The sequence below is a fragment of the Aethina tumida genome, chromosome 3, assembly GCF_024364675.1.
Source record: "Aethina tumida isolate Nest 87 chromosome 3, icAetTumi1.1, whole genome shotgun sequence".
NCBI classification, from domain to species: Eukaryota; Metazoa; Arthropoda; class Insecta; order Coleoptera; family Nitidulidae; genus Aethina; species Aethina tumida.
Window position 1 is genome coordinate 6,366,258 of NC_065437.1, and position 27,424 is coordinate 6,393,681.

Below are 27,424 nucleotides of genomic sequence, written 5' to 3' on the forward strand. Positions count from 1 at the left end.
GTATTAAATTTAATTTTTAATTTTTAAATATTTTTAAATATTTTAATAAATTTAATCAAATATTAAATTTAGAATAAATTAATTAATTTTTAATTAAAATTACATTACATATTTTTAGTATTAAAATTCAATTTGCATTGTAATTGAAATTTTTAAAATTACAATCCAGTTTTAATATCAAAATTAATTCATAAACATGAATCATAAAGATTTTACTTATTCTACTCATAAGTTACTCATACAGTAAAAGTAATCGTAGTATGGTAGTATATAAGTAAATGAATCATTAGTTTAAATGACATTTAAAATAACATGTATAAAGTACACAATTTTAATAAATAAAAATAAATTGAAAAAAACTGATTACTTAATTTTATTTTAAAACAAAACTTAATATACTAATTCATACTAAGTAATGGTAGTAAACTAAATTAAATTATTAGTTTAAATAAAATATAATACAAAATAAATGTATTTTTATTGTATTCTATCCATCCCTATAACATTTTCCAACTTAATATATTATATATTTTGTTTTTCATTGCAATCCCAAATAAATAATTTTAATAAATAAAAATAAATTGCTAAAATCTTTTTCTCCAATAAACAATTTTATTACAATAGAAGAGAATAGAATTCATCAAAAAATATAATATTTAACAAATAACAACTACATAAATTACAAGTGATTTGTAATTATAAAAATTTATGATAATAATAAATGAATAATATCTGCTAAAAAAAAATAGTTATAACAGAGTTCTATTTAATAGGAATTAATTTATTACTGTTATTACATTTTCAAATAAAATCTAATCTATATAAAACATAAAATTCTGAAGATTATGAATGACAGTTTATTGAAAGAATTAAAACAAATTAATTTTGTACATAATTTAATACAAAAATTAGAAATTAATACATAAATTAATTTAAAGAAATGATTTGTATTTATAAAAATTTATGATAATAATAAGAAATGAATAGTCTATAAAAAATAAAAATATGTGTGGAGTACTACTTAGTAGAAATTAATTTATTACTTTAAATGACATTCACAAATAAGATCTAATCTAAATAAAATCTAAAATTCAAAGTATTATAAATGACAGTTCCTTGTAACTACTTAACTTTTTTTTTTATTGAAATCCCCAATAAATAATATTTAAGCCAGATTTATTATAAGTTGAATCAAAATGACATGCGTGAATATGTAAATTATAACGGTCAACGACTTGGAAATTTTTAAGGACACTTACCGATTTAATTTAACAATTTTTTTACCCGCGGTCTGTACACAAGGGCCCCGGTCATTTTGCATAACAGCCAAGTCAACCCCCCCTTTCATTACCATACGCGCCTCTTCCTAATTTCAGTTATTAAACCGAAGGGAGTGCTCTGATAATTTTTACGACTGACCGCTCGCATTTGTTTCAGCAGTCGGCTTGATTTATTCCGTGCAACGGTTTCAGTTTACATCGCGATTTATAACTCCATTCCGTGCGCCGATAACTCGGGACGTACTTTTAATTTGGACGGGCGGGTTTTGAAATTTATTGCTATCTGCGATTTCTAATTTGATTACGGCAGGACGGATTCGCAAAATTTCAAGTCGCACGATGTTTAATGTTTGCCAAGCATATTCAAAATGCATAAAGCATTAACTACATTAATCCCCCATTCAGTTATCCATTAAATTAATGGGCTGCTGGGGCCAACATAAATTTTTTATGAAATAATTTTTGTGTTTTTAGCGTTCTAAATAGTAAAAGCGAAACCATGCGGTGAATTTATGGATAGGCACATAAAATCAACGACACAAACACAAACAAAGGCTAATGGCATTTTGTGGATATAGCCCAATAATATTATTATGCACTACTTGTGAAACAAGAATAACCAAAAATATTAAAATTAAATCAAATTATTTTTTTAAGAAAATTGAAATTGTATAATATTGCGTGTCTACAACGGTTGTACGACGCAGACTTATGTAAAACAAATTTTCAAGGTTCAAGTTTACAACGTAGAACAAATTTTCAATTTCACGATTAGACTAAGGCAAGAAAAAATGACCCAATTTCTCTTCAAGATTGAATTTGTGACTCTTGCATCTGACACAAGTAAAAGGGTAATAAAATCAGGTAGTGTTTGCATAATAGTTATATTACATTGCTGTGTAAATATTTAGTAAATATCGGGTGAAAGTTTGACAACTTTGTTCACAAAAACTGCCGACAAAGATGTACATGATGAACCACTATTTCCATTGTTAAACTAGTTGACTTCATATGGATGTTAAGTAATATTTTCAACAAATTAAATTCCAAATTATTTTATAAATTATAATTAATCAAATTCTCAGAAATGAATGTAAAATATGGAGCTCAATATTAGAGTGCATTACATAAATTTAAGAACAAAATAGAAATAATAATTTCTTATATTCTTTGATTTACCTCACAATTACTCCTCAAAAAATGGAGTTCAGTACTAAAGTACAGTAATTTAAGATTTACTCAAAAAAGAACGTAAAATATGGAATTCAGTACCAGAACAACATTGAACAAATTAATCAATTAATCAATCTTCAATAAGTAACTCATAATGATTTAATGAATTGTTATTTGTCAAGTATTCAAAAACGAATGTAAAATATGGAGTTCAGTCCTAAATTACATTTCATAAATTTGAGGAAAAAAATGGGAGTAATAAATACTTTATTGTAATCTATGATTTACTTCACATTTAATCTTCAATGTTCAAGGACGTATATACAAAGATGGAAATTAAAATCAAAATCATTTAATAAAATGTAATTTGTCAAATACTCAGAAATGAATGTAAAATTTGGTGTACAATATTAGAGTACATTACACAAATTTCAGAAGAAAATGGAAAATAGTAATTTCTTATATTCTTTGTTCTACCTTACATTTAATCCTTAAAGGACGGAGTTCAGTACTAAAGTACATTATATAAATTTAAGACTCACTCAGAAAAGAACGTAAAATATGGAATTCAGTACCAGAACAACATTGAACAAATCAATCAATTATTCAATCTTCAATAAGTAACTCAGAATGATTTAATGAATTATAATTTGTCAAGTATTCAAAAACGAATGTAAAATATGGAGTTCAGTCCTAAATTACATTTCATAAATTTGAGGAAAAAAATGGGAGGAATAAATACTTTATTGTAATCTATGATTTACTTCACATTTAATCTTCAATGTTCAAGGACGTATATACAAAGATGGAAATTAAAATCAAAATCATTTAATAAAATGTAATTTGTCAAATACTCAGAAATGAATGTAAAATTTGGTGTACAATATTAGAGTACATTACACAAATTTCAGAAGAAAATGGAAAATAGTAATTTCTTATATTCTTTGTTCTACCTTACATTTAATCCTTAAAGGACGGAGTTCAGTACTAAAGTACATTATATAAATTTAAGACTCACTCAGAAAAGAACGTAAAATATGGAATTCAGTACCAGAACAACATTGAACAAATCAATCAATTATTCAATCTTCAATAAGTAACTCAGAATGATTTAATGAATTATAATTTGTCAAGTATTCAAAAACGAATGTAAAATATGGAGTTCAGTCCTAAATTACATTTCATAAATTTGAGGAAAAAAATGAAAGCAATAAATACTTTATTGTAATCTATGATTTACTTCACATTTAATCTTCAATGTTCAAGGATATACATACAAAGATGGAAATTAAAATCAAAATCATTTAATAAATTATAATTTGTCAAATACTCAGAAATAAATGTAAAATATGGAGTTCAATATTAGAATACATTACATAAATTTAAGAAGAAAATGGAAATAATAATTTCTTATATTCTTTGATTTACCTCTCATTTAATCCTCAAAATATGGAGTTTAGTACTAAAGTACATTACATAAATTTAAGATTTACTCAGAAAAGAATGTAAAATATGGAGTTCCAGTACCAGAACACCATTAAACAAATTTAAGAAGAAAATGGAAGAAATTTATCATTTAATCAATCTTTAATAAGTGCTAAAGTATATTACATAAATTTGAGAATAATTTGGAAGTAATAAATGCTTTATTGTAATTTATGATTTACTTCACATTTAATCTTCAATGTTCATACAAAGATGTAAATTAAAATCAAAATCATTTAATAAATTATAATTTGTCAAGTACTGAGAAAATAATGTAAAATATGGAGAATACGATTGCATAAATTTAAGAAGAAAAAAGAAAAAATATTTTATTGCATTCTTTGATTTTCCTCACATTTAATCTATTTTCAATGTTTAAATACATTCCATACTACAGTAATAGAATATATATTCAGAATGATCTAATAAATTATAATTTGTCAAGTACTCAGAAAGTAATGTAATATATGGAGTTCAGTATTAGAATACCATTATACAAATTTAAGAAGAAAATAGAAATAATAAATAATTTATTGTATTCTTTTGATTTACAGCAATACAGAAAACAAATTAAGAATGATTTAAAAAATTATAATTAGTCAAGTAGTCATAAACTAATTTAAAATATGGAGTTCAGTATTAGAATACCATTGAACAAATTTAAGAATAAAATGGAAATAATCAATAATTTATTGTATTCTTTGATTTACAGCGATACCTGGATAGAAAATAAATTAAAAATGATTTAAAAATTTATAATTAGTCAAGTACTCAGAAACTAATGTAAAATATAAAGTTCAGTACTGAAGTACATTGCATAAATTTAAGAAGAAAATAAAAATAATAAATACTTTATTATATTCTTTAATTTACCTCATATTTAATCTTCAATGTTCAAGGACATTACATAATACAAGGATGGAAATTAAATTCAAAATTATTTAATAAATTATAATTTGTCAAGTACTCAGAAAAGAATGTAAAATATGGACTTCAGTACCAAAATATCATCGCATAAATTTAAGAAGAAAATGGAAATAATAAATAATTTATTGTATATTTTTGATTTACAGCGATACAGAAATAGAAAATAAATTAAAAATGATTTAAAAAATTATAATTAGTCAAGTACTCAGTAACTAATGAAAATAATAAATATTTTATTGTATTCTTTAATTTGCCTCACATTTAATATTCAATGTTCAAGGACACTACATAATACAAGGATCGAAATTATATTCAAAATTATTTAATAAATTATATTTTGTCAAGTACTTAGAAAAGATTGTAAAATATGGAGTTCAGTACTGAAGTACATATCATAAATTTAAGAAAAAAAATGAAAATAATAAATATTTTATTGTATTCTTTAATTTACCTCACATTTAATCTTAGAAATAGGAATAGAAATTTGAATATTTTCAGTCTAATAATATTTAAAAATGTGTACACATGTATATAATTACATAGATGGAGTAATTACTGTTTTTTTTTTATTTCTAAAAACATTATTTTTTGTTTTACGTTAAAACATCGATAAACAATAATTATTTTAATGAGAAAGTGATGTCTTACTACTAGCACATAAATTACAACGTGTCCATACAATACAATGTTGCAGCTAAATTGCAAGTTTGATTCGGTAATGTTACGACTGTCGCACAATCGTTTCTATAATTGAAAAACATCACATTTATAAATAGCATGTGGGATTCAATAAATTGAGGAGCGAGACAGTACCGTTTTATTTAATTGGTATAACGTATAATTACAAAGAAAATATTTTATATTTCTTCTTAAAGCTAAAGTTTAAGCTGTAAAAAGGGGTTAAATATTACATTATTTATTTTTATTGATTCTTCTAAAATATACAACGACAATAACAGTTTATTGTTAATGACGCAGACTGTAAAATTAACATTAAGTATCTAGGATTCTTTTTTGATTTACACATTTACCAATAATTCTAAGATTTAAACACGATATTAATAAACTATTAATCATTATTTTTAAATATTGAATGAGAAATCATTTTTTAATACCCAAGTCATAAATCACAAACAATCGGCAATAAAAATACAATTTTATACACATTAAACAAAATTATAAGTTTTTTATCATTCATTAATTGCCGATAAATTGAAAAGATCTAAAACAGAATCAAACAAATTGACCTAAACTAATCGCCTTAATATTTACATAAGTTTCCACCACTTCAAAACCTTTCCTGCAATAACGCAAAACGTAAAAAAATTCACATATAATTGTTGCGTTAATTTTTTATCGACGCATTTATGAGTGTTTGATTGCCGCGCCATCTACACGTGCCGTCGTAAACATACGCGAGGGAGGGCGGTGTGTTTACACACAGGGTACTTCTGGGTGCAATTCGCGCGACATCTATGAATGGGAAGGTGCACTCGGACAATTTAATTGCAGATCTGTTTATGGGGTAAAAATGTTTTATGGGGTGTCGTAAAGTGAGACGGGAAGGAATCTCTTCTGGCTGCGAAATGCGGATATGTTTTTAAAGTGTGCTGCTATTCCCTTGAAGTTTTATTACAGTTTACTTTTATTTCGTGCTTTTTTCAGTTAATAAATTATAATTATTAATGAATCAACTAGAAATAATGAATTATATTTTCAATTTACATAAATTGAATTTAATATAAGAAATAAAATTAATTATAGCATGTTAATTACGTAATAAAATTGTTCTTTATTAATAGTTACTATTAATTTATCCTTGATAGACTGAATTATTTAATATTAATTTAACAAAAAATTAAAATTAAACATAAAAATTAACAAATAATAAAAGATTATAGTATAGTATTCAATTAAGTTGAATAATTTTAATCTAATGCAAATTTGTTGTGATATTTAAAGCAAATAACAATAATAAGTGTGTAAAATTAAATAAAAAGTTGTTTTAAATGTATATAAAAGATGAGAATTTAATAAATTACTATTTTTGTTAATTTATTTTAAAAAATATGTAAAATTAGAATTGTTAGCCAATTAAAAATTACTATATAAATTTATTTATATGCTGTTTAAATGTTTTTAACATAAAGTTTAACATAATAAATATTAATAAAATGAAAATATTCAAATAAAATATTTATAAACATGAACATGAAATAGTAGTAATAAATTAATTGCTACTTAATATTTTTTTATAAATCTTTTAATAAATAAATAATAATGAATGAAAATATTTATAAATAATATAAGAATTTATTACTCTATTATTATTATTATTTAATTATTAACTGAATTTGGAAATATTCACATAAAATATTTAATAAATTAATTAATTTTAATATATATATTTTTAAATTTTTAAAAAGTATGTTGTTGACTGAAAATATTCATATAAAATATTTAATAAATTAATTTAATATTTTGTATAAATAAAGAATATAGATAAATGAAAGTAAATAATGTAAAAATTCATTTAGTTAATTATTTTTAATTGATTTTTTTACCAGAATTTTTAATAGAAATACTGATAAATATATTTATATAAAATATTTAAATACATTAAATAATGACAATTTATCTATTATTATATTTATTCAAGTATAATGTCATTTTATTCACATTTCCGATCATAAAATTTGTTATTGTCCACAAAATTTACTTTTATGTGAATATTTATTAATATAAAGTATACCGTGTTTATAGTATCTTTATTACTACTATTTACACTACCCACATAAGTATATGCATGCATTTAGAACATTTTTAACAGAAAAAAATGAAGCAATATTAAAAAAATGGTGAATGCACAGAAAAATAACCAGTTTTAGGTTTAAAAATATATAAATTTAAATATAATTATATTGATAATAATTCGAAAATAATTAGAATTATTAATTAATTAAATTTGCTTTTTTGTCGTCAGTTTTGATAGTTTTAATTTAATAATAAAAATAAGATTCTTAACTAATTAGTGAAAACCATTAGTCCCCAACAATAAAACCGGTATCTCCAACGAAATCCCACAGATAAATCAGAAATTTACTGATCATGGGCCCGCATTTCTCTTAAGCCCGGCCATCTCCGTTCCAGGAATCCCAGAAACTCATCCGCCGACGCTCCACGACACGACAGCTCCGTAATTTACGACAGTACCCGAAATCCGAAACGGGGTCCCGTCGCCAACGGCAACGCCGCAAACTGGGCGGGCCGAACGGCGCGCGTCCCCGCTCCATTGGCGTAGCCCGCGTGACGTCAGCGCGGCCATCGCGAAACGACCGGAGCCTGTTGCGGCCACGCCCCGCACGGATTTCGTTTTTGCCGGCGGGGAGGATTTCGCTAAGGTTGTAAGTTTTTATCCGAGTTAATGGAACGTAATTTATGCTCCATTCCACGGAAAGTGAATTATTGGGTATTGTCGAGTTTAATGTACGGCGAAATTAGTTGGGATTCGTGCGAATTAAAATTTTTAACGGGCCAATTAAAGCCGCAAAGGAAAAAAAGCGGTCGAAAATCCTTTTGGGTGTTCAATCGTAAATATGATTTTGGTGTTTTAGATCTCGGCCAGTAAATGTTCCGTTTCGCGAGCAAATCTACCTTTAAATTACATTTTGTTTACATTGCATCGGAACAAATCTCGGCCCCTTCATGTTGGTTAATGGCGCCAATGAGTTATAGATGTCTAAATTATGTCATAAACAGTGTTTGTGGTTCTTGTTAGTGGCTACTTTTAAACAGAGTAAAATATTGACTCTGTTTGCTTATTTATTCACACGCATTTAAGGCTCGTTTAATTTAAATTAAACATTGTAAATAACCATTGTTTACCTATGGGATTGCATCGTGTTGACAACTTTTGTTATTTTATTCCAGCGTTAACTTAATTAAGTAATTAGGTTCAATCAGTGGTGGACACTAGGTAAATATTCAAGGGAATATTAGAAAGAAATTTGAGTATATACCTATCTGTCATTTACAGATAAAGTTGAGGTTATGTACACTAAGAAAACACTCCTCAATTACTCTACTAAATAATATAAGAGATCAAATCCAGTTGAGGAACAACAAATGAATGCAATGAAGTTAATTCTCTGGAAAATGTTATAGTTATTTTAGATACTTAACTATTGTTAAAAGGGAAATTATGGTCTGAAAACTTTTGGGAATTGAATCCACCCTACATCTACTGTGTCTTGTTGGAGAAGATGTATGGTACCATCTCAAGACCAAAGTTGCCATACAGTGTTTTAGATTAATTTGCAGAAACTGAAAGCATTTTCAATTTACTAATCATAAATGAAGACACATATTAATAACAAAAAACTTGAAGGATACATAATTATCTGTCAATTGAAGATAATAAGATTGTGGATGTACTGATGATATACATATCTTCATCCTTGATTATTATATTTTAAATAAAATGTATTTTTAACATTTATTTATTATCATTTTAGTGTTTAATTATTAATTTAGTTAATTACATGATCTAATCCAGATACAATATAAATTTCAATGTACAGGGTACTCGTCCACTGAGGTTAATAGACTGCTCAATCATCATAAATATGATAATTTCAATTCTGATTTAAACTGAAGCTCCAAACAGAGCTCAAACCCTGCTAACAATAAAAATTTAATGGTTAATTTAGAAAATTATTGTTCAAAATTGAAGAACTTGAAGTATTTAAGTACTTCCCTCACAGTTGGAAGATTAATACATTGACACAAAGTTTTCTCTATCTACAGAACAGAAACTGAAAATAATGACGTTGTGAATATAGTTTCAGAATCAGACCCTCACCCTTGATTTTGATGTTATTATATATTTGATATTTTAAATAAAATATATTTTTGACATTTGATTATTACTATATTATTATGTTATTATTATGTACTTAATCCAGGTACAATTTAAAATTACAGGGTACTTGACTACTGGTGTTAACAGACAACTACAACACCATAAATATGAAATGTTAGGTTGGTAATATTTTTCCAACTTATAGTATGAAATTTTAGGTTGGTAATATTTTCCTAAGCTTTTTTTCTTCTGACCTTTTTTTCAATTCCGATTTAAACTTTAAAGTTTTTTTAATGAAAAAAGATTGTTAATAAATTAATTTAAACATAAACTACTTTTTTTTTTAATTATCTGTTGGTAAAATGTGAATTGTAATGATAAAAGTAGAATTGTATTTTCTCTTTCATCTTCTTAATTTTTATTATTATTTATTTAATGGTGAAGAATTAAATTATTTTCTCTTTTTAACAACTTCGAAAGGAATTAGAAACCACCAACACAATTTTATAAAAATAATTTTTTTCTAAGCAATACTAAAACTGAACAAATCACTGAAATATAACAAATATTAATAAATAGTCATATGAAAGAAAAGTTTTTTTAACATAAAATTATAAAAAATTAATTTGATAAATTAATGCAAAAAAAATAATTTAATCGTTTAATTAATTACCAAAGAAATAAGAAAAAATCTTACTCCGAACTTTTTTAATTTGTGGTTTTATTTCGAGAGAAAAAATATTTGTTTTAAAATATCGAATATTGACTGGGACTAATGCATAATGGTTGGTTGTATAAATATGGGTATAATGTTCAAATCCATTATTTCTTTGAAATAAGTGTGGAGTCGTTAAAACAATGCATTTTATTATAGCTGTAATGTCTTTAATGAAACGGCGTTGATATAAAAGGAATATGTGAGGTTTAGGAATTGAATGGCCTATTATAATTTCTAATTGTAAATAAGTGTATAAATTTTGTTTATCAACTCTCTTATCCATTTATAGAATTTTTTAATTATGAATATCCACTATTATCGTTTAGAAAGCAAGGAGAAACAATTTTTACATATTGTGACAACATAGCTGGAATAATACTGTTGTGTGGTAACAATTATTACAAAAATTTATTATTTTCCAATAAAAAATAAAAATCTAACGCAATCTTGGGTTGCAGAAAAAAATTGTAATAAATATTACTCATTAAAAATTACTTTTATATCTCCTTTGTTAATCTATTGTAATTTATTTCACTCACTCTATTGACTTTTACATCAAAAATAACAACTTACTTGATTCTATTTTTGGGCTTATTTTTTTTACGACCAATTGTTTCAATTTCTGGAATTTGTTGTTGATCATCACATGGCATTTTATGGGTCATATATAACAATTAGTAGTTTAATTTTTAGGTTAGTTTTAATTTTTAGGTTATGTTAAGTTAGGTTTTATAAATAGTGATCAAACAGAAACAAATTATTTTTTTTATTAAATCTGAGGATTCAATAAAAGTGTGATTTAGACACTAATTTTCCGATATTGAATGGCGTGCGTTTTACGACGGAATTTATTATAATAATTGGCGGGTCTTAAAGAGGAAATGGCGTATTTGAATACTGTATCATCAAATATAAACATGCAATAAAACGAACGTATCATTGTTTTATGACAGGTATAATAATTAACAACTCACAAAACGCTAATTATACCTTACCTGTCTCGTGCTAGACTACTGTAACCGACTTTCATGTTTAGTTGGACATCTAACTGACCGGCTAGGATTTTTATGAGACTCATTTCGACTTTTTATTTATTTACGACTACATTTCACTCAATTACATTCCCACAAATAAGTTTCGTCAATTTTTAACTGACCATACTCAAATCAACTTATGTTAGAAGTATTAAACGGGTTATAAATTTCAATTGTTATTAGTTTTCACATTCCGTTAGGCGAACAAAAAATTGTGAAATTGACACAAAAAAATTAAAAAAGATGTCTTGCAACCAAATTGTTTATAAATTTCCAAATATTTAATTATAAAATAAAATACCAGTTCCGCCCTCTATGTTCCACAAGCCACAATATTTGACATGTAATAGCTTAGAAATATCATTTTATCTTAGCTAAAGATAATTTAATATTTATATAATATAATATATATAATTATATTTTTTTTTGTAAACTATGTAAATATATTTTTGAGATAAGCATTTAATAATAAAAGTCTCCCTTAAATCAAAAAAGTTATTTTTTTGACAAATGTCTGTTTAATGAAAGAGAAAATTTTAAAATCGTTTTTGGGATGCACCCACGTTGAAAATTTCTTGAATCATAACAATATTGTATATTTATAAACAAGTACCTATCTTTGATTTTTAGTGTTTTTAGTAGCGACCATATGGTTCTAGAATTAAAATTTACTCTATCTAATATTAGAATTGTAAACTGTCTAAATATAAAATTTTAAAATATACACAGCAAGATTTTTTCCTATTATCTCCTGTATAAATATCTTAATATATTAACACATATTGAAAATGAAAATTTGATTTGTATTTTATGTTATGAGTTAATAAAGGCATTAGATTCCCAAAAATTTATGTGTATATTTTTTAAAAAGTAGATTTGTATTTAACATCCAATTATTCGATGTTAAAACTTATTTAACAGAAAATTTTTATTAATGTTAAATAAACAAATTGAAATTAAATTTTTCTATAAAATACAAATAAAGCAGAACATAAAATTTTAAATTTTTTAATAAACCTGTAATTATTACTAAGATCCAAATTAAATTAAAAAAAAATTAATAATTTTAATATATATTTTTTTAATTAAATTTAATTTAATTATATTAAGTTAAATGTAATAAATTACAATAATAAAACAAAAGATGAACAACATATTTTTTATAATTATAATTCTATTAATTACTACTATATATAATTAATATTACCATTTAATGGTCTTTGGATGACACAACTCAATTAAAAATTTGTGAAACAATAAAAAATTAATATAAGAACTTAATTAAAGTTACAAAATAAAAATTAAAGCAGTGAAAATTTTTAAAATTCCAAAAATTTTTAATTTTGATGTCTTTTTTTCTAATTTAATAATATTTAAGTTAATTACAATGTTATATTAAAAATTATATATACCATTAAAATTAAAACTTTAAAAAATATTAATGAAGTTAATTTATAGCAAAAACCAATTATTTAATATAGGAAATTCTTAAAAGTAACATTAATCAAATTTTCTAATTTTTATGTTTTATTTTAATTTTTTCTAATTATATTTAAGTTGTAATAGAAATCTGTAAGGAAAATTAAAGTTGAACAATAAATATAAATATTTTTTAAAATAATTTTTGGAATAATATTTAAATTCATTACCATGTTAAATTAAAAATTATTTTATATATTTTAATATTGAAATTTAATAATCACTGAATTATATAAATAAATTAAAAAACAAGTAATAGATTAATAATTCATTTACAATTAAAATCAATATAAAAATTAAATCAATGGATATTAAAAATAACTAAATTTCCAAATTTTCATGATTTATTTATTTATTTTTTTTTTTAATTTAATTATATTAAGTTGCAATACCTAAGAAAGGAATGTGCAAAGAAAATAAGTTTTTAAAATAAATTTTGAAAAAATATTTGATAACTTATAATTAAATTAAAAGTCATTTTATATGTTATTAGTGTTTTAATTAATAGTATCTGAAGTATATAAATCCATTAAAAATTTATGAATCAATAAAAATTATAATACGAAATTAATTTATTTATAGTCAACACCAAAATAAACATTAATCCTTTGGAAAATTTAAAAAACGCCATTAAGGAAAATTACTAATTTTAACGTGTTATTTTAAATTTATCTTAATTCAATTATGTTAAGTAAGTATGTAAGGAATAAAACGAATATACAGTTTTTGTTTAAATATCCATTGATAATATTTGATTAAATAGTAAATTAAAAAGAATAAGAATATTATTAACATTAATATTATTTGAATTAATAAATATAATTAAATAAATCAATTAAAAATTAATGAAACAATAAAAATAAATAATAATTATCTTAAATAACATTATGAAATTTAATATGTCATTTTAATTACTTCATTAAAAATAGAATCTTCTAATTTAATTATATTAAATTACATGCAAATTATTGTAATTAACTAATAAATAAAAACTGAACAAAAAATAATAAGGTTTTTAAAAACATTCTTTAGAATAAATAAGTAATTTATAAATTAATCTATATGTAAATATTTTTTTAAAATAATATAAATTTATTCATAAATTTTATTATAGTGACCTTCAAAATACAATACAACAAATAATTAAAAAATAAATAAAATGGAAGAATAATAATTAAAGAGAATAATGTTGCAAATGAATTGAATAAGTTCATCAAAATGTATTTTGCGTTACTAATAAATCAATATTTACTTAAAAGTATGTTTGCTTATGACATTTTTGCAATTCGGGTACTCTTTGTCGTTACATAAGTAGTACCTTCGCACATTTTTGCAAATACAAAACGGCCAGTGCCGTTGAGGCTAATTCTATAAATAAATTTGGGTCAAAGCGTCACTTGGCACATTCTACAATTGTACGTTTGTTGTGCAAGGAACTATAAAATAATAATAGCAAATTGTAGGACATTTTTTTATGTACACAAAATATTTAACCGTGTAATTTTTTACCAATATAATCTAAAAATAAACAACTAAATTCCTGACTCTGTGAATCACGGAGATTCCTGAGAATAAATCGAATTCATCACGGAACAAATCAAAAGTACCGTAACAGTTGAATTATTTTAACCTATAAATTTGAATCGTAAATCATATATTGGTTTTGTGTCGTACACGTAGCTGGTCTGTATTTGCAATTTATCGTTACATTTTGTGAATAAATTTTAAAAAAATATCAGAATTTACAACCACACTGAATATTTATAAATTTTTATTTTAAACAACACTTTTACCTGAGTTTTGAGTACAAATTTCTTTTAATATAAAATCTAACTACACCACTGGACTAAGCACTCATTGAAAAGGTATATACCAAGTTTCATAGAAAAATTATGCATATTCAGAATTTTGTGGTAAGAAAAACCATATTCTTATGAAGTCATATTTTTAGTCAAGTTGTCTACGGAATAAACTATCAAAAATTACACTAATTATCATATTTTTACTATTAATTTAAGTATAGTATAATTAATACAGTATTATTAGTATAATATTCCAGTATTGTTGAAAAATAAAATAATATATGTTATTTTTAATTTACTTAATTAATAATATAAATATATAAGAATATGATTTTTAATCTGAATATGTATATTTTTTTATGAAAATTGGTATATACCAAACTTAATGCTTAATCCAGTGGTGTAGTTAAATTTTCTATAAAATGTAAAATGAGGTTATGTTGGTAAATTTTAAGCTTATCCAAATATGTTACTAATGAAAACAATTTTTTAATCTTCTTTTGAATAGTACTATACAATTACAAAATAATGTGTTAATAAAATTTTATTATTTATGTGAATAATTAAAAAATGTCAAAAAATTACTGAACTGAACAAATTGAAAATTTGTGCATCAGATTCATCATTTATTTGGTCATTTTTACGTTCAATAAAATAATCCATTTAAATAATAAAAATATAAACAATAAAATATTATTAAATGGTAATAAATTGGGATGGCGATGTGGTCTATCATTTACTCTTGTGACAAATATTTCGTCAATGTTGATTTTATTTAGAAAAATAGAAAACATTAATGTTTTAATTGGTAATGTCCATGGACTATCCGATAATGGTAATGTCAGTGTATACGATGTGACCAAAAATGATTGACCGAAGCAAATGTATCAATAAAATCATACTGATTTCGTTTAAAATGCTGGTAAATTTTGCAACAGACACGTTGTTTCCAAAGTAATCTGGAATATTTATGTAGGTGATTCATCGTTTAATTTTATGATGAAAAGTTCCTATAAACATGGGTCGTATGTTCAATCATTGTTGTGATATGGGATTTTCCCAACTTCAATTTATTATATAAACAAAAAAGCTTTTTTAACTAGAAGTCAAAATCTAAGGAACAGCTTTTTAGTCCAGCAGGAAATTAATTCACCTTAGAAGGAAGTTGTCGAAGCCACTGTGACAGAGTCTATTATTTTTCAGTAAACCCTATTTACATATCGTAGTTTAATGATGGAAATATTGATTAATTATCACTTTAGAATTTATAATTTTTAATATAACTACTGTTTTTAATATTTATGCTAATTATAAAGAAGTAAAAATAATATTTTACTACATAAAATTAGTTAAATGCAACAGTAAATAAAAAGTGGTAATGGAAGAGTTTATTTATGCTAGTTTGACCCCAAAATTCTTACAAAAATAATACAACGTTGCGTATCTTCAAAATCATTCATTTTTTCGAGATTATGTCAAGTCAAAAAATAATTTAGGTGAAGTTTTGTGTACTTTTGATCAATTTGTAATAGAGATGCTCTCATTATTTTAATGAATGATTTTTCTAGATTTTATAAATTTAAATGTAATTCACTCAATATTTATACTAATTGTGAAGAGATAAAAATAATATTTCACTACATAAAATTAGTTAAATAAAAAATGATAATAGAACAGTTTACTGCTAATCCTGCAAATGAAAAACAATGTTATATATCTTCAAACTTACTCACATCCTTTTTTCGAGGTTATGTCATGCCGAAAGTATAATGTAATAGTTAAATTAGTACACAATTCTCAATTATTTTTGATATCACATTTGGTTAAAGTTAAAAAAAGTCTCAATAAAAATGTTTTTGAAAAGCTGCTATTTGTTAAATTGTTACAAATATTTTAAACAAAAAAAAATGTTTTATACTGTATATTTTAAAATATATATGTTACACTAGTATTATAATATTATTAAGATGTTATAATAGTTTATTTGTTTGTTATATATTATTTAATAGATATGTGAACACTGCGGCTACACAAGCATAATTGTGAAGGAAAACAATTTTGTTTGATAACAAACAAATAAAATTATTTATTATATTTGAAAAGGAATTAGTAAGTAGGTAAATCACAGTTTTATTACACAGTTAAAAATTAACTTTATTTGTACACTAAATAGTAATTTATCGATACTGCATTTACAACATGAATAACTGTAAACGTGAACATTCCGTTCCGTTTATTCCGTCGCAAAGTGAGTTTATAAACGACGTTGGCAATTTTTTAAGTATACATATATGTATTTGCTAATTGAAAATTAAGTAATTTCAAATTTGTATGTTTAATCAAAACCATGATCGTTGTAATTAAAAGTAATTAATTAATTAAATAATGCCATATAAATAAAAAGCACATTATTAAATAACTTCCTCTAACACAAGAATATTATTTTTTGTAAACTTAAATGTAATTAATTAAAAAAGGAATGTTGCAGCCTAAAATATTATAAGTTGTTAGTAACTTTTAGACATTATTTTCATATATACATTTTACATAATTAAAATTTAATTTAACATTCCATAATTATATGAAAAGAAATCATTATGAATTAAGAAAATGTATTAGATGTTGAAAACATATTCTCAAGTCTATTATACTTATTTAATCCTAAAAATGAATAATTGTTATGGGAGAATTTTTAAGATATCCTTTTTTTAATAAAATAATTGTTCCTTTCAATTTTTTTCAAATATTTATAAAATATAAATATTATTTAACATTCTACAAATATATTTTAGCATTTTATGAATATTTTTTGACAACATATATACACATAATAATATATTCTTATTTCAAGTATTATTTATTTAATTATAGTAATTTAAACTTTTAATATAATATTTTTAAAATAGATCTTTTAAAACATTACTAATTTTAAACAAAAAGAAATGGACGATCAAAGATACTTTAAATTTCAATATTTGATATGAAAATAACATTAATTATTCCAAATTAATTTATAATTGAATAAGAAATGTTACCGTCAAAATTGTTTAATTTTTAAACTCAATTTTAGAAAATGGTTTTTATACAATATACTTTTATTTATTTAATTATAATATTTTTATATATAGTAAGGTCTTTTAAGACATTATTAACAAAAAATTATCCCTCAAATAATGGACGATGAAAATAATACTAATTATTGTACAATAAATTTATAAATGAATAAGAAATTTTACTGTCAAAATTACCTATTTTTTAAAATCAATTTTATAAAAAAATTTTCTTAATTTTTTATAATATATATTGTATTAATTTAAGGTATTTTAAAACATTATCAATTTTAAATAAAAATTACCTCCCAAATAATGGATGATTAAATTTAAATATTTGTTAAATATTGAATAAGAAATGTTACCGCCCAAAATTGCCTTATTTTTAAAATCAATTAATTATTAATTTTTATTCGATAAATTATTATTTCAAGTACTATTTATTTAATTGTGATTATTTAAACTATCAATGTAGTATTTTTAAAAAATAAGGGTCTCATAAGACATTATTAATTTTACCCTCTAAGTAAAGGACGATTAAAAAAAATGTTATAAAAATAACATTAACTATTGTAAATTTTTATATAATAAATTTATATTTAAAGTATTATTTATTTAATTACAGATATATAAACATTCAATTTAATATTTTTAAAATATATAAATGTCTTTTAAGACTTTATTAATTTTAAACAAAAATTACCCCCCAAATCATGGACGATTAAAGGTATTTTAAATTTCAATATTTGTTAGGAAAATAACATTAATTATTGTAAAATAAATTTATAATTAAATAATAAATGTTTCCGCCTAAAATTGTTTAATTTTTAAAATAAATTTTTTGAAAATTATTAAATTTATATAATATATTTTTATTTCAAGTCTTATTTATTTAAATCTAGACTCAACATAGTATTTTTAAAATATAAAATATAAATTAGAGAATATCTCAATTATTTATTAAGATTTTAATATTTATTTATTTAATACAGTATTATTTATAATACTTATCGATTGATAGTATATAAAATTTCAATATCTAATTAAAAGAAGTCAGTTAATTAAATATAATCATATGAATAAAAAATATACTATAAAATAGGTTTCATAAATAATATGTCACAAAATTAAATGAATTAATTGTAAATTACATAAAAATATGTTACCAAAATTATAATATTTCTTTGAACTTTTTGTATATTTGAATTGATTTATAATATCCATTAAATAAAATAATAGTTAGTTAAATAAATATAATCATATAAATAAAAAGCTTACTATAAAATATGTTCCATAAACAATATGTCACTAAATTAAATGGATTAATTCTAAATTACATAAAAATATTTTACTAAAGTTATAATTTTTCTTTGAGTTTTTCTGTATTTGAATTGATTTTAAAGTTAGTTAATTAAATATATAAGTTAGTTAATTAAATATATCATATAAATAAAAAGCTTACTATAAAATGGGTTCCATCAACAATATGTCACTAAATTAAATAGATTAATTGTAAATTACATAAAAATATGTTACCAAAGTTATGATATTTCTTTGAACTTTTTGTATATTTGAATTGATTTATAATATCCATTAAATTAAATAATAGTTAGTTAAATTAATATAATGATATAAATAAAAATTTTACTATAAAATAGGTTCCATCAACAATATGTAACTAAATTAAATGGATTAATTCTAAATTAAATAAAAATATTTTACTAATGTTATGATTTTTCTTTGACCTTTTTCAACGTTAGTTAATTAAATATATCATATAAATAAAAAGCATACTATAAAATAGGTTCCATAAATAATATATCACTAAATTAAATGGATTAATTCTAAATTGTATATTACTAAAGTTATGATTTTTCTTTGAACTTTCTTTATTTGCATTGATTTTTAATATACATAAAATTACATTACAGTTAGTTAATTAAATATTATCATATAAATAAAAAACTATAAAATAGGTTCCATAAATAATATGTCACAAAATTAAATGAATTAATTGTAAATTACATAAAATTATGTTACCAAAGTTATGATATTTCTTTGAACTTTTTGTATATTTGAATTGATTTATATTATCCATTAAATTAAATAATAGTTAAATAAATATAATGATATAAATAAAAATCTTACTATAAAATAGGTTCCATCAACAATATGTAACTAAATTAAATGGATTAATTCTAAATTAAATAAAAATATTTTACTAATGTTATGATTTTTCTTTGAGCTTTTTTAAAGTCAGTAAATTAAATATATTATATAAATTAAAAACATACTATAAAATAGGTTCCATAAATAATATATCACTAAATTAAATGGATTAATTCTAAATTGTATAAAAATATTTTACTAAAGTTATGATTTTTCTTTGAGCTTTCTATATTTAAATTGATTTTTAATATACATAAAATTACATTACAGTTAGTTAATTAAATATTATCACATAAATAAAAAAATATTATAAAATAGGTTCAATAAATAATATATCTCTAAATAAATGGATTAATTCTAAATTATATAAAAATATTTTACTGAAGTTATGATTATCCTTTGAGCTTTTGCTATATTTGAATTAATTTTAATTAAATCCATTAAATATAAAGAATTATATATATTTTATAATAAACTAATTTCAAATGACTTAAAATAGGTGTGAAACAATAAATTTAGAAATAATTCTAATCTAATCGCTTTTGTTTTCCAATCAGAACCAAACAAGGCAAATAACGATAAACGTAATAATGGTACGTGCCTCAATCTAATTCAATTTCAACGCAATAAACTGGCACCGATTTAAATAGACGACATTAAAAATTAATAGCTACAATTTAAAAAAGCAGTAAAGCAATAAAATAGAATGACACTTACAAGAAACGATTGTGCGTTGACCCACTGAATATATTTTTAAACAGTCTCACTTGAACAGGAGCGGAATCCTTGAACCGAAACGCCTCAATAATAATAATAATAATAATAATAATAATTCAGTTTGACACTTTCACCAACCGAACAACTGACTAATCTGAGTGTATGTGTGTGTGCAGCGCGCGTAACCGGCCTCGATTTTCGGTTTTGCCGTTTCAGTATTTCAGAATCCGCAAAATGAGAATGGTTACACCCGCCAAGATGCTCACGAACTAAGCGCGAAAAGCGCTTGCGCCCATCTACGTCGTACCGTAATCAAGTTGCACGGCCGAACAAATGCAACGCAACTATGCGCGCACGCGCACCGCCCACCTGCCATCTCGCTCGCATCGTATGGTGCGACGCATCGTCCGTCTCCGTTCACGCGTCCGTAGACCGAGTGGCCATTACGGACGAACGTTTTCATGGGTTTTCAGGCCCGGAATTCGGATTGATATATGTATTTTAGTGATCATTAGTTATTTTTAATTTATTGCACTCAGACACAACACCTGTTTTTAAATGCGATGTCATTTCGGTGGACGCGTTCGCTGCGGCTCGTTTATTGTGTATAAAATCGTTGAAAAGAGTACATAGTAGTTAATTTTTCACAATAAGAGTTTATGGTGGGAAGAATAATTCTACGTGAAGTATGTAAACAAATAGTAAAATTCACGGTGATGGTAGATGTGTTGGGTCATTATTATTCGTATTTGATTATTGTTAATAGCTCGTTTAAAATACGCATTTTATTTATTATTATCACTTACTGTAACTAACTGTATTTAAATGTAATATTTATCACTTGAAATTATAGTTATATAAAATAAATTAAATTAAAACATCAATAATAAAAAATATTTTATTTCCTAAATAATAATAATAATAATATTAATAATTAAATAAAACAAGTTTTTATTGTTTACACAAAAAAGAAGATTGCTTTATTCTATAATTAAGCTAAAATTATTATAAAAAATAATTTAACTCACTTTATCTAATCAATAACTAAATTTATACATTTTTTATGCTATATACAATAATTTAATGTTTATCATTTCTTCTAGACAAATGTTTAATTTTTAATTTTGATGATATTATTATTATTATTTAGGGTGTTAAACTAAATTTTTGTAAGTGACTTTTTAAGACATCAATATCTAATTTACAATTCTTTAATTATAATAAAAGCTTTTATATGTAATTCTTTCAAAACCATAATAATGGGATTCTAAATTATGTTCTCTATACTATAAATAAATAATAATGATTGAAATTTTAAATACATTCCAATAATTATCATTAATATTTGAGAGAGATAGAGAAAATTAGAAAAAAAATATTTATAACATCATTAACAGTTATTATAATATTATAAATTATAATCCATAAAATAAATATTGTTCAATAGCCGCAAGCGATTTATTTTTAACTCATAATGTCCAAAAAAAAATTACTTCTCTTCTTTACGACAATCTTAATAATAATTATAGGTTTATAATTTGTATTTTATAAAATAAATATGAATAAAAATTGTTCTAAATATGAGAATTCTTTTTTAATTCATTATGTATTTAAAAAAATACTTTTTATTAATACTACCTTTCAAATATCATAAAAAATCTTTCAGATAAATTATGTAAAATATGAAATTGAAGTTCTAAATACAATGATTCTTCTTTAATTCATTATGTATTTAAGAAAATACTTTTTATTAATACTACCTTTTAAATATCATAAGAAATCTTTCAGATAAATTATGTAAAATATGAGATTGAAGTTCTAAATACAAGAATTCTTCTTTAATTCATTATGTATTTAAGAAAATACTTTTTACTAATACTACCTTTTAAATATCATAAAAAAATCTTTCAGATAAAATATGTAAAATATGAGATTGAAGTTCTAAATACAAGAATTTTTATTTAATTCATTATGTATCTAAGAAAATACTTTTTATTAATACTACCTTTCAAATATCATAAAAAATCTTTCAGATAAATTATGTAAAATATGAAATTGAAGTTCTAAATACAATGATTCTTCTTTAATTCATTCTGTATTTAAGAAAATACTTTTTATTAATACTACCTTTTAAATATCATAAGAAATCTTTCAGATAAATTATGCAAAATATGAGGTTGAAGTTTTAAATACAAGAATTCTTATTTAATTCATTATGTAGTTAAAAAAATACTTTTTATTAATACTACCTTTTAAATATCATAAAAAATCTTTCAGATAAATTATGTAAAATGTGAAATTGAAGTTCTAAATACAAGAATTCTTATTTAATTCATTATGTAGTTAAAAAAATACTTTTTATTAATACTACCTTTTAAATATCATAAAAAATCTTTCGAATAAATTATGTAAAATATGATATTGAAGTTCTAAATACAAGAATTTTTCTTTAATTCATTATGTATTTAAGAAAATACTTTTTATTAATACTACCTTTTAAATATCATAAAAGATCTTTCAGATAAAATATGTAAAATATGAGATTGAAGTTCTAAATACAAGACTTTTTATTTAATTCATTATGTATCTAAGAAAATACTTTTTATTAATACTACCTTTTAAATATCTTAAAAAATCTTTCACATAAATTATTTATGGCAACCTTAACAATAATTATAAGGTTTATTCAATAAAAAAATATTGTTCAATAATTACAATTATTTTTTTATGTCGTTAAAAATTACTTATAACCTTCAAATATTCAAAAATCTTTTTACCTTTCTACCTTAAATTAATTATAGGTTTACAATTTGTATTCTATAAAATAAATATGAATAAAAATTGAAATTCAAAATACTTACAATCAAGTTTTTTTTTTAATTTATCATATATTTAAAAAGAATTTTTATTAATATTATCCTTTAAATACCTTAAAAATCTTTTAGATAAATTATTTATGGGAATCCTGGAATAATTACAAAAATATAAAATTTATTCCATGAAATAAATATTGTTGAATAAATACAATTATTTATTTCTTTTAACACACAATACCCAACATTTAAATATTCAAAAATCTTTCTTAAGACTTCCTTAATAATTGTTATAAGTTAATAATTTGTATTTTTTAAAATAAATATGTATAAAGATTCAAATTCTAAGTACCTACAATCGAGATTTTTTTTTTCAAATTTATTATGTATTAAAAAAAAATTATTATTAATTCTACCCCTTAAATACATTAAAAAATCTTTCAGATAAATTATTTATAACCACCCTGTCAATAATTACAAAATTATAAATTTATTTCATAAATATCCATTCAAATTATATTAATTATAGGTTCATAATTTGTATTCTATAAAATAAATATGAATAAAAATTGAAATTCTATTTACCACCAATCAATTTTTTTTTAAATTTATTATGTATTTAAAAAGTAAATTTATTAAATACCTTAAAAATTCTTTCAGATAAATTATTTATTGCAATTCTAACAATAACTACAAAATTATAAAAGTATTGAATAGCTGCAATTATTTATTTCTTTTTTAACTCATAATATCCCATAAAAAATATTTATATTCGTCAAATCTTCAATCTTTCTTACGGTTTAGTTTATTATTTGAATTTTATAAAATGAATATGAATAAAAAAAATTCTAAATACCTACAATAGAGGTTATTATTAATACTACGTTTCAAATATTAGAAAAAAACTTTTTAGATAAATTATGGTTATCTAAATAATGATGATTATAAATTATACTCCATCAAATAAATAATATAAATATTTATTATCAACAACAAATTTCTAAATTTTTTTTTTAGAATAAAAGTTTTAAAAATCCATTTTAATTTTTAAAATCATAAAAAATATTTATTAATTTATTTTAATTAATTTTTTAATATATTCATCTGGTTAATTTTAAAATTAAATTTCTAGTTCTATAGGCTATCATTATTTATAATAATATATAAAATTTTCCCAAAGTGGGTAGTCAAAATTTGCATATATGATGTTATTTAAACTATTAAGATTTTTATATTCTTTGCATAATTTTTAAGAAATATTAATTAATTCTCATGGACGTTTTCGAGACATTTCAGATTTAATATTCAAAAAGAGTAGGTGCACCCCCAAAATATATGTTGCTGTAACAATATTGAAAAAGTTAGAAATAAAAAAAATAGATTTTAGATGTCGCATTTTTTCTTTCAGGAGAAATTTTTGAAAAGGAGTTTATTTAGATTTCTTGCTGTGTTAAATTTAGACCACCCATTTTAAAAACACCTTGTATAATATATGTATAATAAAACATGATTTAATATAATAGATTGTTTATTTTCCTCATTTAAGAAATAAGAATGTTCAAATATAAATAAAAAGTTTATTTAATATATACTATAAAAATAATTAACAAAAATATAATTGTAACAAATGTAAAAAAAACTTTTCCATTTTAATTAATTATAAAATCGACAGTTCAGTAACTTTTGGTTGATTTATATTTATGGCTTATTTTGTTGCTAATTAAGAAAAAAATCCATATGCAGTTTATGTCTGATATTAAAAATAATAACCAAACAATGTACAAAAATCTGCATCTGTAAACAAATAAATTAAGTTGTTTTAAAGTTTATAGCCTTATAATTAATTAGTTTGTAATGTAAATAGGTGTCTTTATTAATGTTACAATAAATCATAAATGTTTAATTTAATGTCATATAATAAATTAACTTTTATTGTATACACATGTGCTAATGAAGTGATTAATATTTTTACAATAAAAATAACAAATAATATAGTAAAAGACAAAAATGTGTAAATTAGAAAATGTCCATCCACATCGGGCAGGTAAGTTTTAAAGGCCAGAACGTCCTTCTTCGTGCACACGGATCTATTTAAAATGCGGTGCAGTTTAGTGACAATGCTGTACAGTTGCTGTGACGCCATAAAATTTTCGAACCATATGAAGTGGATGTGTTTCTGTAAACAAACACCGACGACCGTCGACTGTTTGGATTTTTAGTATGGAAATGACCCGACAAAGGTCGCTTGGGCACAGTAGGAGCTGCTCTAAAAATAAAACCCGAAGAGGGCTTTCTAAACATTACGAGTTGGATGCGTCTTACACAACATATAATGACACATATTTTTTTTCTTGTTAATCACTGATTTTGTGGAACTGTTTTAAGTATCGTAAGTTATAAAATAAACAATCGATGTTTTTGTTAAATGATGACGGTGTTTGCGTTTTTTTACATGAATTGAGAGATTATCGAAGTATTTCCTGTGTAACCTTGAAGCATCCTTCATTTACACCTTCACAAGGTTGTATTAATTTAATATGACTAATTTTCAAGACAAATATTGAAGTAACTCCAAGAAGTCTGCAATGTTCAAAGTATATTATGTCTTTATTTTATTACGACATTATAAAAACTTATTTTTTTCAAGTTTTATTGAAAATTAATACCTACTAACGACTTTATACTGATGATATCAGAATAGGATGTAAATTTAACAGCCAACAATAACCATAATTAAGTTAATCGTTACGACTACTAAGCAGTTCATTCATAACGACACGAATTTATGACTATTTAAATAATTAATTGACAAAGTTTATTTATTTGCTTAATTAGTTTAAAGCAAATCACGTAACCCCAAACCCATTACAAAATATATTTTAATTATTTAACGACAGTTGCATGAAAAGATTTAATAAGACACGTGTATAAAAATCATTGTTGTTAATTTGTCATGTTTGTCTAAGTAATTTGTTAATTAAAATATTTTTACTCATCAATATTAAAGTTACTAAATAAATTATAAAATATTAAATATTTTAGTTTCTTTAATTTTAAATTAAATATATTAACTTATAAAAATTAATTAAATTCAATTAATTGTGATTTTAATTTTAAAATATACAAATTTATAGATTTTTTTAATTTAATATTTTAATATTCATTTTTTAAATATTTATATATATTTGATTGTTTATTTTGAATTAAATATTTTATAGATTTTGAAATTAAATACTTCATTTTTTAGGTTAAATTAAATATCGTATTGTTTATTTTAAATTAAATATTTTAATTTCTTTTAATTTAAATCAATAAAATTAAATATGTCATTGTTATTTTAATTTTAATTGAAATAAATATGTTATTGTTGTTCTATTTTAGATTAAATTAAATTAAATTTGAATTGGTTGATTAATTTTAATTTAAACATTTTATTTATTTTTAACTTTAAATTAAATGTTTTATTGTTTTTAAAATTTTAAATCAAATTCTTCATTTTTTAAGTCAAATTAAATATTGTATTTGTTTATTTTTGTATTTTTAAAATGAATATTTTAATTTCTTTTAATTTATTTTATTGTAATTTTAATTTTAATTGAAAAAATTATTACAATTAAAATTAAAATTACAATAAAATATATTAAAAGTATGTATATTATGTATTTTATATTTTTTAATAATAATTAAATATTAATATGTTTAATTTAAATGAAATATTTTATATTTTTTTATTTATTTATATATTTACTGTTTTTATAATTTTAAGTAAGTTTATATATATATTTTTAGATTTAAATTAATTTAAATTAAATATTTTATTGTTTATGTGTGTTGTTTTTTATTTTAAATTAAATATTTTTTAGTATTTTTAAATTTTAATTATTAAAATTATTATTTTTCTATTTTAAATTAAACT

At 21.9% G+C, this 27,424-nt stretch overlaps 1 protein-coding gene across 4 annotated transcripts in view; it reads right to left on the reverse strand.

The window, feature by feature from the left end:
• The window catches only part of LOC109602115 (homeobox protein abdominal-B), a 176,015-nt gene that overhangs the window by 130,291 nt on the left and 18,300 nt on the right, over window positions 1–27,424 (reverse strand). For 2 of the 4 annotated variants that reach the window (XM_049965482.1, XM_049965478.1), the window contains exon 1: window positions 20,696–20,919. The exons of 1 other annotated variant lie outside the window; for it this stretch is intronic. The gene's annotated coding sequence lies outside the window, so the exon portion shown is untranslated. Of the gene's footprint in view, window positions 1–20,695; window positions 20,920–27,424 lie in introns of those variants that run through there. One more of the 4 variants, XM_049965483.1, reaches the window with a different exon arrangement.